The following is a 16120-nucleotide window of genomic DNA, read 5'->3' on the forward strand; positions in this document are numbered from 1 at the left end:
TAACTTATGCAAACTGAAAAAAGACATAAGCATTTCGGCCCCTCTAGTCCATGCTGACTTAGATGCCTATCAATGTCAATTCCATTTGCCCATGTTTGGTCTGTAATCCCTCTGAACTTTTCCTTGTGTATGAACCTGTCCAAGTGTATTTTAAACATTGCAATTGAAACCAACCTCTACTGCTTCCTCTGGCAGCTCGTTCCAGATATCCACCAGCCATCATGTGAAAAACATGCCCCTGAGATCCCCTTTAAATCTTTCCCTTTTCATTTTAAACCTCTGCTCTCTAATTTTGGATTCCTCCTCTACAGTGGCTATCTGCCCTTTCTATGTCTCTCTTCATTTCAGACCCCTCTTTCACTTCACAATAAAAAGACCAAACCTATCCAATCTCTCCATATAATTCATGATCTCCAATCTGGGTAACATCCTTCTGAATAATCTCCCACTCCCTTTAAATGGGTGGCATACAAAACTAACAGATAAATTGGCTCTGATTTCCATGAATGAATAATTGAATTCTAATACTAACTAACCAATCATGGTCCACAGAGAATGCCAGTGGGACCTGAGCCACTGCTGTAATGAGAAACTCTACACTGAGATTAAGATGGTGTTACAGGCCGGATGAGATTTGAATGGGAACAACTTAAAGAGGCCAACCCACAATTAAAAAGTGAAACAAATTCTAACCCCTAGTTTGAAAGGAATGACAAAAAATAGCAGAAAGCAGAAGTGAAAGGAATTTAACGAAAAGAAACACTTAAAAGTAGTAAAAGAAAAATCAGACAGATAACGAGGGAAAATGGAAACAAAATCACAATTAATCTCCTGAGATAACAGTGCCCTCCATAATGTTTGAGACAAAGACCCTTTTTTACCTTTATTTGCCCCTGTGCTCCACAGTTTTAAATTTGTAATCAACAATTCACACGATTAAAGTGCACATTCCAGATTTTATTTAAGGTTATTGGTATTTATTTTGGTTTGACCATGAAGAAATTATAGTACTTTTTATACATGGGCAGCACGGTTGGCATAGCGGTTAGCACAACACCTTTACAGTTCCAGCAATTGGGATCTGGGGTTCAAATCCCACAGTCTATAAGGAGTTTATACATTCTCCCTGTGTCTGCAGGGGTTTTCTCCAGGGGCTCCGGTTTCCTCCCACCATTCAAAAACGTACCGGGGGTTGTAAATTAATTCGGTGTAAATTGAGTGGCATGGACTCATGAGCCAAAATGGCCTATTACCATGCCCTATGTCTAAATAAACAAAAATACATAGTCCCCATATTTCAGGGCACCATAACGTTTGAGACATTTGGCTTCACAGATGTTTGCGATTACTCAGGTATGTTAAATTGATTCACTGGTGCAAGTGTAAGAGAGCTAGGCTTGCTTCTAAGCTTTTGATCACCTTTAGAATCCGTGGTTGGCATTTTTTAACATAAGGACCAGAGTTATGCCAATGAAAGTCAAAGAAGACATTATGAGGCTGAAAGACAAGGATAAAACAGTAAGAGACATCACCTAAACTTTAGAACAACAGTTTAGAGCATCATTAAGAAGATAGAGCATACCAGTGAACTCAGTAATCGCAAAGGGACTGGTAGCCCAAGGAAGTCCTCCAAAGCTGATGACAAATGAATTCTCATCATAATGAAGAAAAATCCCCAAACACTTGTGCGACAGATCAGAAACACTCTTCCAGAGGCAGGTGTGGATGTGCCAATAACTACTGTCTGCAGAAGACTTCATGAACAGAAATAGAGACCAAGTCACTAGTTATGCACAAAACCAGGATGGCCAGATTACAGTTTGCCAAGAATTATTTAAAAGAGTCTGTAGAATTCTGATAAAAGGTCTTGTGGACAGATGAGACCAAGATTAACCAGTATCAGAGTGATGGCAAGAGCAAAGTATGGAGGTGTAAAGGAACTGCCCAAGATCCAAAGCATACCACCTGATCTGTGAAACATGGTGGTGGGAGTGTTATGGCCTGGGCATGTATGGCTGCCACAGGTTCTGGTGCACTTATCTTCATTGATGATGTAACTGCTGATAGCAGGAGCAAAATTAATTCTCAGGTATATAGAAATATCTTATGTATTCAAGTTCAAGCAAATGCCTCCAAACTCATTGGATGACTCTTCATCCTACAGCAAGACAATGATCCCAAATATACTGCTAAAGCAACAAAGGAGTTTTTCAAGACTAGAAACTGAAAATTCTTGAATGGCCAAGCCAGTTACCCAATCCAAATCCAATTGAGCACTCTTTCCATATACTACAGAGAAAACTTAAAGGCACATGCCCCAAAACAAGCAGAGCCTGAAGATGGCTGCAGTAGAGGTCTTGCAGAGCATACCAAAGAAGATATTCAGCACCTGGTGATGCCTATGAATCACAGACTTCAAGCAGTCATTGCTGTAAGGGACATGCAACAAAGAACTAAACGTGACTACTTTAATAGACACACCATTGCTCTGTCCCAAATATTATGGTGCCCTGAAATGAGGGGACTACGTATGAAAAGTGCTGGCCAAACCAAAATGTATACAAATACCCTTGAATAAAATCTGGAATGTGTAGTTTAATTACATGTGAATTGTTTGATTTCAAATTTAAAACTGTGGAGTACAGGGACAAATAAAGGAAATGAAAGTGTCTTTGTCCCAAATCTTATGGAGAACACTCTATTTTGTTGCTTGTGAATAACACATGTCCTGATGGTGCTCCTTCTTAGTGAAACACTGTCACAACGAACTTTTGACAGAAAGAGGGAGAGATGTGAAGGAGATAGCACTTACCTACCACAACACCGGTGTCACCTGCTGCCCGCTGACACCTCATTGCCAAATCCCACCACTGCAAAAATGATCGAAGGCAGTCATCTCTTACGCCATTTAAATAAACTGCTGGCTGTTTAAAATTAAAATGATGGTGATAAAGGAGATCCCTCCAACACTGTAAAAATCCAATAGCGACATAAACCAATGGCATCAATTTCAACAAATTTCCGTGGAGAATGTCTCAGCAACAATCCAGTACACGATGATCCAGTAATAATCAAACGGATGCACTCTGTAATAATTTAGCCAACAACCTCGTGATAATCCAGTGGATACATTGGATAATCTGGTGAAATGTCACCTGGCAATAATACAGTGCACAGTACCCAGTGATATTCCAGTGAACAGGTACCTCATCATCAATCCAGCACAGGTACACTGTGGTTAATCCTTCAGGCAGGTACGCTGTGCTCGATCCGGCGACACACCTGATGAGAATTCCGAGGACAGGTGGACTGTGGTTAATCCGAGCCACTGAGCTGCAGCAATACAGCGGAGCGAGTTACCGGTGACAATCCAGGGGACGGAAACCGGCTCGTTCTCCTGCAGTCACCTACAGTCCGCCGCACAATAAATAACCCAGCTGCAAGGCAGCGCCGCCGATTCCGCCGGACACGCGCCTCGGTTTGGCCTCGGTCACTCAACCGCGCGCCGTCCCCCACCGCGTCGTCTTCAGCATCTCCCAGGCTGCAGCGCGCGCTGTGCGCCTGCGGCTCCCGTCTCCAGTCACACTCGCGCCCAGAGTTTTGTTCCCACTCGGCATCCAGACCCGACCGTCAGCGTCGGGAAAGAACACCAGGAGGACTGACATCAGAGTCTCCGTCCAGCAGCAGCAACCTTCATCCAGCCGGACCGAGCACCTCCACAGGCGCGGAGTGACGCCCCACATTAACCCCTATAGCCATTTAAAACCAAGGCCTTGTTGAACGTCAGAGATAGAAGCGGGGAAGAGCCCTTCCAGCCTGTACTGACAACCATCACCACCACAACTCGACCATGAGCTCAGCAATTTATGTCCTCAATGAACATGGAATGGTACAGCTTCATCTCAACCCTTCCCTCCCTTACAGCCCCTAACCCTCTTAAACATCCCTATTGTCCCACCCTCCACCACCACCTCCAGCAAAGCATTCGAGGCACCTACCCCTAAATTTTCCTCCTTAAGGACATTGTTATTGCAGCCCTGGGGGAAAGTTGCGACAGATCACCCTATCTCTGCCCCCCCCCCCTCCGCTTTACCTTGAACACCTCTATTAAGTTGCCCCTCATTGTCCATCCAGGATTTCAAAGCAATGTGCTGTTCACAAAACCCCTCATTTGGAGATTGTGACTGGGTCCTCAAACAGAGGGAACATCTCAGGCCTGAATATTGTAAGTTTTAATGAGCCCTCTTCAGGCATATGTCTCCCCATATGGCAAACCCAACATCTGAATCTTTGGCAAGTATATCCTTTTTCATGTAAAGAGACCAAAAATGTTTATATTACTCCCACAGCATCCTAAATCGTGGTAACTCAGGTAACAAAGGGTAGGTCAGTAGGCAGGAGAGAAACTGCCCAAAAAGGTGTTCGAATGGCCATATTTCATACTGAGAGAACTCCCATCAGCCTGATCTCAAAAAGGGGTCCTGGTCAGAAAAGTTGACTGTCCATTTCTCTCCATGGATGTTCATTTTTTATTTGCTTTAGTATTAACAGTTTGGGAGCAGCAATCTAAATCTAATGATTTTTTTTTCTCTCAGAAGGAGACCATTTGACTCCTCATGCCATCATCCAAGCAATGGTATCATCCCCATCCCCTCACTTTTTCTTCTTTCACAAGCCCATAACCCTAACCCCCCCCCCCCCCACCAACCAATTCTGCCATTCACCTACTTAAGGGACAATATACGAAGAAAAGTCCAACACAGACACCAATCTTCCATCCATGGAAAATGCTTGTGTGAGATTCTGCCTCAAGAACACAGCCAACTTTATGAAGGACCCCATCACCCTGGTCAGAACCTCTTCTCATTGCTCACTTCAGACAGAAAGTACAGAAGCCTGAAGTTCAGTACCTCTTGGTTCAAGAACAGTTTCTTTCCAACAGCCCCTGAACCTTCCCATACCACCCAAACCAGAATCTACATCAGAACAAACAAAAGGTCTGTTACTATTGAAGCGTGAGTTTTTAAAAAAAGTAACTGTAACTGTGAATATTTATCTTTTTTGTCACATGGCACATGATGGTAGTTTATACTTTTGTTGTTGGTGTATCTCACATACCAGTGCGGCTTCAGCAAGGTAGAATTTCAGTGGATACGTGCATTGTACTCCTGTCTATGACAATAAACTTATATTTCACATACCCATCCATGTGTTTGGGGTGTGGAGGGAACCCAGAGCATGTGGCAGAAACCTACATGGTCATGGAGAATGTGTGAACTCCACATAATTAGCACTGGAGGTGAAGGCAGGGATCACAAGACCTGTGTGGCAGCAACATTAATGGCTGCACAACTGTGTTGACCATAAAGTTATAACATAATATAACATAAATTTAACAGAAATGTATAACAATAAAACAACATGATAACATAATACATAATAAAACAATGTAGTGGACTATGCATGGAGTCATGGATTGGCCCGCAAAATGGCCGATGAACGTGGTGACCGGGTGGACCTGGGAGTGACACTGGCCATTGCACCAGGTGATCTCTGCACGTTGGAAAGATGGGAACTCTAGCGGGAATGGCAACCAATCCCAGGCCAACGCTCCGATAACGTGGTTGCCCTGACGTCTGCATCTGGAGCCCATATAAGCGCGACAGTCAGAACAATAAACCAGTCTCGTTTACCAAGGCTTTGGTGTGTGTGTCATTCTCCACGCCCGTGTAGTATGAACACTACATTGGTGATCCCAACAAGTCCAACCAATAGTTGGACTCGAAGATGATGGATCAAGCAAAACCAGCAACCACGTGGTCTCTCTCAGCCTCCCAACGTTTTTGATGCCTCCAGTTTGAGCAGGCTGAGGCTCAGTTCCAGCTTTGACACATCACCGTCAATGACACCCGCTACTTCTGCATCATGAGCATCCTTGATCAGGACACAGCGGCAAGTGTTGTTGACTTCCTACAGCAACCTCCAGAGCAAGGCACTCAAAGAGCTACTAACCCCCACTTTTGGGCTTTCTCGATGCGAGCGCACTACTGCCTGTTTGCTGAATATGGACTGATTGGGGGACAGGGCCCCGCCTGTCCTTATGACCGAGATGCTCGCTCTAACCGAGGGCGACAAGCCTTGCCTGCTCTTCAGGCAGATTTTCTGGAGCAGCTACCCAAGGATATCTAACTCTTGATTATAGATGAAGACTTCAGTGACCTTCGGAGGGTCATAGCCTGGGTGGACATGCTCTGAAGAAGGAAGAAGGCCACCAGCGCTGTAGTAGACCACATCAGCAAGCTCCACGAACAGCTGACTGTGAGACCACGACCAGTGGAGAAGCAAGTTAATACCCCGGGATAATTCTGCTTCTATCATCAGCGATGGGATGCGGAGGCCCATCAATGTCGCCCACCCTCCAAGTTTCCGGGAAATGCTCTGGCCAACCATCATTGATGGCTGTGGCGGTTGGCCCACGTGATAGCCTCCTCCACGTCTGGGACCCACTGTTGGGCAGGTGTTTCTTGGTCGACACAGGCGCCAAGATAAGTGTCCTACACCCCACAGGCCCAGCACTGAGTGTAGCCAACAGCAAATCCATTCAAACTTTTGGCACCCACACTGTTCCCTTTACTTTCAGCAACAGCTGCTTTACATGGACCTTAACCCTTGCGGCAGTGGCACAATCGGTCCTGGGGGCTGACTTCCTTTGAGCTAACTGCTTGCTTGCCGACCTCAAGGGACGGCGCCTGTTGCATGCCAGAACTTTTCTGACTCTGCCTCAGGGGGAAGCCAAGCTACTTGCACCCCCACGCCCCCCCCCCACCCCACCTGCACTCTATAACACTTTCGGACAATGAATTTGCCTGCATCCTGGGGAAGTTCCCCTCGATAGTGGTGCCACAGTTCTCCGTGGCCAAGCCAAAGCATGGGATAAGGCACCACAATTTGACTGAGGCTCCCTGCTCCACGCCAGAACATGCCAACACCCTCCTGAAAAGCTCAGCCTCGCAAAGGAAGAGTTTAAGAAAATGGAGGAGCTGGGAATTGTGCGGCACTCTGACAGTCCCTGGGCCTCCTCCCCACACATGGTGCCCAAATCAGCAGGGTGATGGAGACCATGTGGCAACTACCATCACTCAGTGAGGCCACCATGCCTAACAGATATCCAGTGCCCCATATCCAAGACTTTTCCACCAACCTGCACAGGGCAAGATTGTTCTCCTAGGTGGACCTCATTTGGGGGTGCCATCAAATCCCAGTTCACCCCCAGGACATTCATAACCCCCTTTGGCTTGTTTGAATTTTTCTGTGTCTGCCCTTCGGTTTAAAGAACGTGGCACAAACTTGTCAGCAGCTGATAGATGCTGTGGGCTAGGACCTCCAATTTGAGTTCATCTATTTGGATGGTGTCCTCATCGCCAGCCACAGCTGCAAAGACCACGCTGCCCACCTGAGATAACTGTGAGTTTGGGCTGACAATCAACCCTGTGAGGTGCCAATTCGGTCTGGATACCATCAACTTCCAGGGGCACAGGATTAACAGACACGGAACTATACCCCTCCCTGAGAAAGTCAAAGCAGTCTGGCACTTCACTAAGCCACACATGGTAAAAGGGCTATAGGAATTCGCCGGTGTGATCAACTTTTACCACAGGTCATATTGGCAGTGGCATGCATCATACGCCCCCTCTTCACGTTGATAGCAGGCAAGTCAAAAGACATTACTTGGGATGATGTGTCTTCCAGGGCATTCCAGAACACCAAAGATGCACTGTCCAACACTACCCTCCTGGTTTAGAATAGCTACAGAAAAGGATATAGACCAATCCATGGTTAAAAATATCTATGAGGGAAACTTTAAACAAGAAATCCTACTGAAGCTGGAGTCTAGTACACTACACAAACGTGCTGGAAAAACTCAACAGGTCCTGAAGGGCCATGGGTGCTGAAGGTTTCCTCATCATGTCGGTGGTTTGGATCTGGGCTAAGACTGTCGATGGTTTGAACTAGAGTCTTGTGTGGATGCAGAGACTGTGGGAACACTGGACACTTGGTGATTCTGGGGGAACTCACTTTTGCTTCTCTTTCTCAAACTGGAAGGGGCACCAGGTAATGCTAATGGTGAATTTCTGTCTGCCTTATGGCAAATTTAAGGTAATTTCTTGAATTATTACTTTATATGACAATAAATTGTATCTGATCTGTAAAACTGGTTGGCAGGCAGGGAGCAGGGTGTGGTAATAAATGAATCCTTTGGTAATAAATGAATCCTTTTCAGATTGACAGACAGTTACTTGTGGGTGCCACAAGGTTCCATACTGGGACCCAGCTCATTGTAATATATATTGATGATCTTGTCAAAGGAATTGAATGTAATATCTCTAAGTTTGTAGATGAACCTGAGCTGGGTGGCAGTGGGACCTGTGAGGAAGAATTCAAGAGGCTGCAGAGCGACTCCAAAAGATTAGGAAAATGGGCAAGTACATAACAGATGCAGTATAATGTTGATAAAAGTGAGATTATCCACTTTGGTGGCAGCAACAAGAAGGCAGATTCCTCACTGAATGGTGAGAAAATAGGAAAGAAAATATTTAATGAGATCTGGGTGCAATGGTGCATTAAAGTTCACATTCATCGTCAGTGTGCATATAGTACATGATAGCACATACAAACCTGAGAATATTTTTCCTTCAGGTCAGGCAGAATTTCCATTTATCGGTTGTGCAAAAAACCTTACACTAGAAAAGATACGTAGTCAAAATGTAAACAAAGTGACTGTGCAATTCAGGAAGAAATATTCAATAATAAATAATGTGCAAAGAAAGAGTCCTTAAATGAGTTGTTGATAGAATCTGTTTTTTTAGGAGTCTTATGGTGGAGGGGAAGCAACTGCTCCTGTACGAGTCTTGTGGCACCTATACCTCTTTCCTGGTGGCAACAGCGAGAACAGAGCGTGTGCTGGGTGGTGTGCATCCTTGATGATTGCTGCTGCTCTCCGAAGGTAGCATTCCCTGGAGATCTTCTTGATGGTGAGGAGAGCTTTGCCTGTGATATACTGGACTATGTTCATTGTCTTTTGTTGGGCTTTTTGCTCAGGGGTATTGGTGTCCACCCGTTTTCCGCCCACCCTCAATACCAGGCTGTGATGCAACCAGTCAGCACACCTTTCACATCTGTAGAAGTTTGCCAAGGTTTTCGATGTCAAATCAAACCTCCACAAACTCCTGAGGGAATAGAGGCACTGACATGCTTTCTTCATGATGACATTCATGTGTTGGGTCCAAGAATTTTAAATTTACTCACCCTCTCCACCTCTAATTCCCCCAATGATTCTTTCTGTTTCATCATCTTTTTATGTTCTTGGTTTCTGTTTTGTCATAATCAAGACTGCATTTATTCTAGTTTTTTCATGCGTTCCTTCTATTCTTGCAATCCATGGCAACTTATGTTGATGACAAGAATCTTGTCCTTTAGGAGTACAAACACGTAAGGGTCAGGACTATTGTGGAGAGAGGCCAAGTGAGGACTCAGTGACTAGAGTGTCGGGACCAGGCTTTGTCCAAGTAAGTTATAAAAGAAGTGGAGAACAGTCTAAACTCTAAATGTTAAACAGACTGGTGATTTGTTGGATTGAGTGCTACCGAAAAGGGAAGCTCAAATGGAATGGCCAGTGTGTGAGTAGCTCAGTGTAGGAGTGGGACTTAAGGCTTTGGCTTGAGATGCTTCGGCAAGGAGGCACAGGGGAGGAGCAGTAAAGCTTTACTTTCTTGTACTGGTTATATAAAAGTCACCAAATTAGAGGTAATTAAATAATATAGGTGTGCAGGTTCAGGTATAAAACACGAAAGTCAAAACACAATGCTGGAGAAACTCAAATGGTCAAATGGTGTACTTTATAGAGCATAGATAAAGATACATAACTGACATATTGGGCTTGAAGGTATGACAAAATGTAGGCATGGATCCAAACAAAAGGGTGGGGGAGAGGGGCAGAGGAAGGAGCACAGTCCTACAGACAGGAGGTAATAGATAGATAAGGGAGGGAGGAAACACCAGCAAACGAGTGGAATGGCTTTGTGAATGGAGAGGGAAGGGGGTGAAGAGCTGGAGGGAAGACGACAAAGGTAATGAGAAGGGAGAGAGAACAGAGTGTACGCTAGCTGAAACCGGAGAAGTCGATGTTTATGCCATCCCGTTGGAGAGTGCATAGACCATGGCCCCCCTCCCAAACTTTGTAGACCATCGACCCCTTCATGGAATCCTTGATCCCTCACTCACCCCAGGTCATAAGAAATTCCACAGGTGAGTCATACGTCAATGAGTCTTTGCGGGGGGGGGGGGCCGTGGTGTGATGGCATAGGGAGAAGACTTGGAGAAATACCTCCCCCTGGCAGAACTATCAAAAACCTGACAGGAGGGGGGATCCATACCTGTAATTGGGCTGAAGCGGTTTCAGCATCAACGTAAAAGGAGGAAGGAGACACTGAAGGACTGGAAGAAGAAGATCAAGGTATAGAGGAGGAAGAAATTGTTATATATCAGGGTAGGCCCATGGTTAAACAAACTTTAAAGTTTAAATCTGATCCTCATCATTCAGATTCAACTCTACAAATTGATTTATCTAAACAGACTGAAAATTTGGCAATTCAGATGGGTCAAGGTTTTTCATCTGTGAAGGAACAGCTTGCTGACATGAAGGGGGAAATATCTTCTATTAAGTTGGATGTGGCAAAGTGCCTGAAAGTGGTGGACAAGGTGCAATATAAATTTAAGAAGATTGAAGAATATTTTCTTGATTGTAAAGATGATGTGGAACAATGTAAAGAAAAGATGAGACAGATGGAGGAATCATTTACTGGTTGGGAAATTCAGAGAGTAAATTGTTGAAGAAAATTGATGCTCTGAAGAATCAAAGTCGAAGGAACAATGTAAAAATTGTTGGTCTTCTGGAATATTTTGAAGATCCAAACACGGTTCAATTTTTTCAGAAGTGCATACCCGAAGTTTTGGGAAAGGAATATTTTCCGAATGGTCTGGAATTGGATAGAATGATAAGAAGGAACCCTCTTCCTGGTCAAGCTTCATGTTCTATTTTGATTAGATGTTTACATAATCAAGATAGAGAGTTGATTTTAAGAGTTGCAGTTTGGAATGCGAGAATTAATCAAGGCCCTTTAGTAGTTAAAAATAATAGTCTTTTTTTATGTTGACATAATGTCATAAAGAATTTAATTCAGCTAAAGCTGTTTTGTGGAAGAAAGGATATAAGTTTGCTTTTCGGTATCCTACTGTACTTAAAGTTTTTTATGGAGGTTATCAATCTCAGTTCTTTAGTGACAATGCTGAAGCTCTTACATTTGTTCATTCTTTACCCGATAATAAACAGGTGCAAAGTCAAGAAAGGTTTCTTCAACAGCCTGTTTGAGTTCCAAAGAGGAAGACTGGGAGGCGAGAGATGGAATCTTAGCAGTTTATTGATATTGGAGACGATCAAGTCAATAGAGATCTGGAGGTAGAATATCATACTTGAATTTTTTTTGACATTATTTTTTGTTATGTTTGGGGGAAGTAGTTTGACTACTGATCCTTCCAAAGTCGTCAGCCACTTTGTGGCATTGGTCACTCCCAAATAATTGAGGGGGGTAATACTGTCTTTCAATTTTGTTTTTGTTTGTTTGGGTTTTTTATATATATATGGGTTTTTTTTTGTTTTCCCTTTGAGGAGATCTTTTGGTCTTGTTTGTGTGGTTTCCATGGGGAGGTGCTTCACTATGTGTGGTGAGGTGATTATTGGTATGTTTTTTAATGATAGCTAATTTAAATTTTGCTACTTTTAATGTTAACGGGCTTAATTATGCAATTAAGAGAAAAAGAGTGTTAGCGTATATTGAAGGTTGATGTTGCCTTTTTGCAAGAGGCACATCTGACTGAGAAGGAACACCAGAAATTAAAAAGAGATTGGGTTGGACAAGTTATAGCGTCCTCTTTTAATTCAAAAGCAAGAGGAGTGGCTATTTTAATTAATAAAAAGCTATTTTTTAAATTGGAATCAATTATTGAGTCAGTTGGTAAGCTTTGTAAAATATTTTCTTAGAGTTGAACTTTAATGAATATTTATGCTCATATAGATGACGAGGAATTTATGTTGGATTCTTTTCCTAATTTAAATCAGGCATATGATAGAATTATGGTAGGAGGTGATTTTAATTGTTGTTTAGATCCATTATTAGATAAATATCCAAAATTAGTAATTAGGACTAAAATGGTTAAACAATTGATGGCATTAATGAAAGATATGTAGCGCCAGCTACACTGCTACTAAAAGAACACACAACCAGACGGGTTGCGCTCAGTGAGCAGAAAACTGGTTTATTGCTGGCTGCTGGGCTGAACTTGTACTTATACCACGCTGGGGGGCGTCGACATCACTCGGGCATCACATGGTCCCCCAGCGCGGGCTTCTGAGCCTGCTGCTGAGAAGAAGGGGAAACCTCCGATGGCACCATTTTGGTCGGCTGCCCCGCCACGTGGATTACAAGTGGGGCTGGTTCGCCTGCCTTGTGGCATGCTGCCACAGATATGAATTTAGTAGATATATGGAGAAGATTAAACTCTAAAGAGAAAGATTTTTCATTTTATTCATTTTGACATCATTCTTATTCTAGAATAGATTTATTTTTGGTATCAGCACAGTTACAAAGCTGAATATAAGAGTAGGATTTTGTCTGATCATTCCTTGCTATTAATAATGTGTACTGGCTTGGAGAGAATTGAGAATGCTTATCGATGGAGATTTAATTCTTTGTTGTTGAAAAATGCTGAATTCTGTAAATTTATAAGGGTTCAAATACAGCTTTTTTTTTGAAAATAAATAGTAAATTTGTTTTATGGGATGCTTTAAAAGCTTATATAAGGGGACAAATTAGTATTCATACTGCCAAAATTAAGAAACAACATGTAGCTGAAGTAAGTAGACTGGAGGAGAAGATAGAGATTTTGGAAAAGGATTTACAACTAAATTCTACAGAAGTTAAGAAAGTACGTTTAGTTTATATGAAGTTATGATATAATTTGTTACAAACTTATAAATCTGAGAAATTATTACAGAGAACTAGATAGAGGTATTATGAATTGGGCGAAATAGCTCACAAAGTATTAGCTTGGTAGTTAAAAATGGAACAAGCTTCTAGAACAATAAATGATATTAGATTTGATTCAATTATTACATATAAAACTCAGGGAATTAATGATGTGTTTCAAAAATTTTATTTAAAAAATTGTATACTTCTGAAGTATTGGAGGATGAAGCCAAAATTGATATTTTTTAAAATCTGATTTGGATTTACCTCTTTTGAGTGATAAGGATATTAGAGATTTGGATGTTTCCTTTACTGCTAAAGAAGTAATAGATGCACTTTGATCTATGCCTAGTGGGAAGTCTCCAGGAGATGACGGTTTCACTTCTGAATTCTATAAAGAATTTCAAGATTTAATAATTCCTTTATTGATGGATATATTGAAACAGGCAACAGAGATTCATTCTTTTCCGGATTATTTTTCTAAAGCAATTATTAGTTATTCTTAAGAAAGATAGGGATCCATCAAAAGCAGGGTCTTATAGACCTATTTCTTTATTGAATATTGATTAAAAAATTCTGGTGAAGGTTCTAGGTAACAGGTTAGCTAAATATTTGCCAGGTTTAATTCATGTAGATCAAGCAGGTTTTATTAAAAATCCATATTCAGCAGATAATATTGTCAAGTTGATTTCTTTAATTAATGTTTCTCGGGAGCAATCTAACCTACCAAAGGTTATTTCTCTTGATGCAGAGAAGGCCTTTGATAAAGTAGAGTGGAGTTTTTTTTATTTAAAGTTTTGAAGAAATTTAATTTTGGCCCTTTTTTTATTGGTTGAATTAAGGCTTTATATAGAAGTCCGACTACTAGAGTTGTGACAAATGGACAGTTATCTTCACCTTTTATATTAAATAGATCGACTAGGCAAGGCTGCCCTTTGCCATCAGCACTATTTGTATTGGTTATTGAACCGTTAGCTCAGATGATTGGACAAGATAGTTATATTGAAGGTATTAAGGTGAAATTTGATGAATTTAAAATAAACTTGTTTGCAGATGATGTTTTGATATATTTAACAAAACCTTTGAATTTTTTGAGGAATTTGCATGATAGATTGGAGCAGTATGGTGAAATAGCGGGTTATAAAATTAACTGGGAAAAGAGTGAGATTATGCCCTTAGGTGAATTGGATTATTCTTCGTGTAGGCATATTGTGAAATTAAAATGGTTAGATCAGATTAGGTATTTAGGTGTTTAGATAGTGATTATAGTCATTTATATGAATTGAATTATTTGCCCTTATTGCCCTTAATTTTGCCCTTATTCAAATATGATTTGAATCGGTGGAAAGATTTAACTATGACATTAATAGGATGAGTTAATTGTATTAAATGAATATTTTTCCTCAAATTCAATATCTTTTTCAGTCTATCCCTTGTAAGATTCCTCAAAATTTTTTTAAAGATTTAAATGCCTTGTTGAGGATATCTTTATAGAAAGATAAAATGGTAAGGGTATCATTACAGAAATTAACTTGGAAATATGAATTAGGAGGCTTGCAACTCCCTAACCTTCAAAATGATTATGAATCAGCACAATTAAAATTTATTATTAATAGGATGTTTGAAGTGGATAAACCTTTGATATGGGCTGATATTGAGTTATCTCAAATTGGTGAGAGGAAGATGGATTCCTCAATTATTGAGTAATTATAATTACCCGTGTTTAAACACTTAATGGATTTATGGTATATAAAAAATGAAGTTATAGGTACTCAAGGTAAAATTTCAGGTAAAACTCCTTTGTATCAAAATAAGCTTTTTCCTTTTACACTTAATAATCAACTTTTGAAGTTGTGGGATCAAAAGGGTATTGAATTGATCCAAGATTGTTATGAAGCAGGATATTTTATTTCTTTTCAAAAAATGAAAGAGAAATATGATATATCATTGAATAGTCTTTTATTGTTGGATAATTTTGGATGTACTTTACGCTTACATAGACGATCTAAGTTTGAAATTTTACTTACTGAAGGTGGCAAGAAAGGATTTATATCTGAGATGCATGCTTTATTACAGAATAAAATGCTTAAGCCAGATATTCATAAATCTAGATCAAAATGGGAAAAAGATTTAGCTGTATCTATTTTTCAGGATGATTGGATGTCTTTATGTAAGGATAGTATGACTAAAATTTTAAATGTAAGTTATTGATTGGTTCACTATAATTTTATTCATCAATTATATTTAACTCAGGAGAAATTGAAGAAATGTGAGTTTATTTCCTCAGATTTATGTTTTCAATGTCATAAGGAAGTCGGCTCCTTCTTACATTCTAGTTAGTTATGTGAGATGGTGAAACCCTTTTGGAATAGATTTAAGGAACCTAGAAGCTATTTTTAAATTGAAGCTTCCACAAAATCCTTTAGTATTTTTGTTGAGTTATATTAAAAGATTGAGTTTAGAGTTAAAATTAAATAAATTTCAAATTGCTTTTTTGTGACTGGCTTTAGCTGTGGCTAGAAAATGTTTGGCAATTACTTGGAAAAATGAAACTAATTTGAGTATTCCGAGATGGCATTTGGAAATGAGATCTTGTATTCCATTGGAAAAGATAACATAATTTACGTAATAATTATTCCTTTTTTGTTAAAACTTGGAGCTCATATTTGGATTATATGGGGTGGAATTATTAAATCCCCTTTCCACACATTAGTGGTGTTGTTCTGAACCATGGTACCTAATTGATGAATGTTATGTTATGTGATCTCTTTTTTTTTCCCCTTCTTTTTGGGGGTAGATTAGAGGAGAGGTGGGTGGGTTAGGGTGGGGGGTTGTAGGGGTTACTATTTACATTAAAAATGTCATGTATGTATTTTGTTTTTCTAAGTTGTCTCTATTATTTAATAAATAAAATTTTCAAACAAAAAAGCATCTTTGCAACCTCTTGACAACCACCTGACCTCAGTGTGCAAAAGTAATTGATTCAAAGTTTCATCATTTTTTTTCACAAATTGTTGCAACAGTCACGAATTGAGAGG

At 40.7% G+C, this 16120-nt stretch overlaps 1 protein-coding gene and 1 long non-coding RNA gene across 11 annotated transcripts in view; one reads left to right on the top strand and one right to left on the bottom strand.

The window, feature by feature from the left end:
• The window catches only part of dop1a (DOP1 leucine zipper like protein A), a 251460-nt gene that overhangs the window by 233391 nt on the left and 1949 nt on the right, over positions 1-16120 (bottom strand). For 6 of the 9 annotated variants that reach the window (XR_011355958.1, XM_069932202.1, XM_069932204.1 and 3 more), the window contains exon 1: positions 2813-3539. The exons of 1 other annotated variant lie outside the window; for it this stretch is intronic. The gene's annotated coding sequence lies outside the window, so the exon portion shown is untranslated. Of the gene's footprint in view, positions 1-2812; positions 3540-16120 lie in introns of those variants that run through there. 2 more of the 9 variants (XM_069932199.1, XM_069932198.1) reach the window with 2 other exon arrangements.
• On the top strand, positions 3543-15887 carry LOC138760905 (uncharacterized). Of its 2 annotated transcripts, XR_011355961.1 has the most exons (4): positions 3543-3889; positions 4596-4997; positions 8868-9032; positions 11390-15887. It is a non-coding gene; the product is annotated as an uncharacterized lncRNA (long non-coding RNA). The 2 variants fall into 2 exon arrangements; XR_011355960.1 differs by having other exon boundaries at positions 3543-4997.

The sequence above is a fragment of the Narcine bancroftii genome, chromosome 4, assembly GCF_036971445.1.
Source record: "Narcine bancroftii isolate sNarBan1 chromosome 4, sNarBan1.hap1, whole genome shotgun sequence".
Lineage (NCBI taxonomy): Eukaryota > Metazoa > Chordata > Chondrichthyes > Torpediniformes > Narcinidae > Narcine > Narcine bancroftii.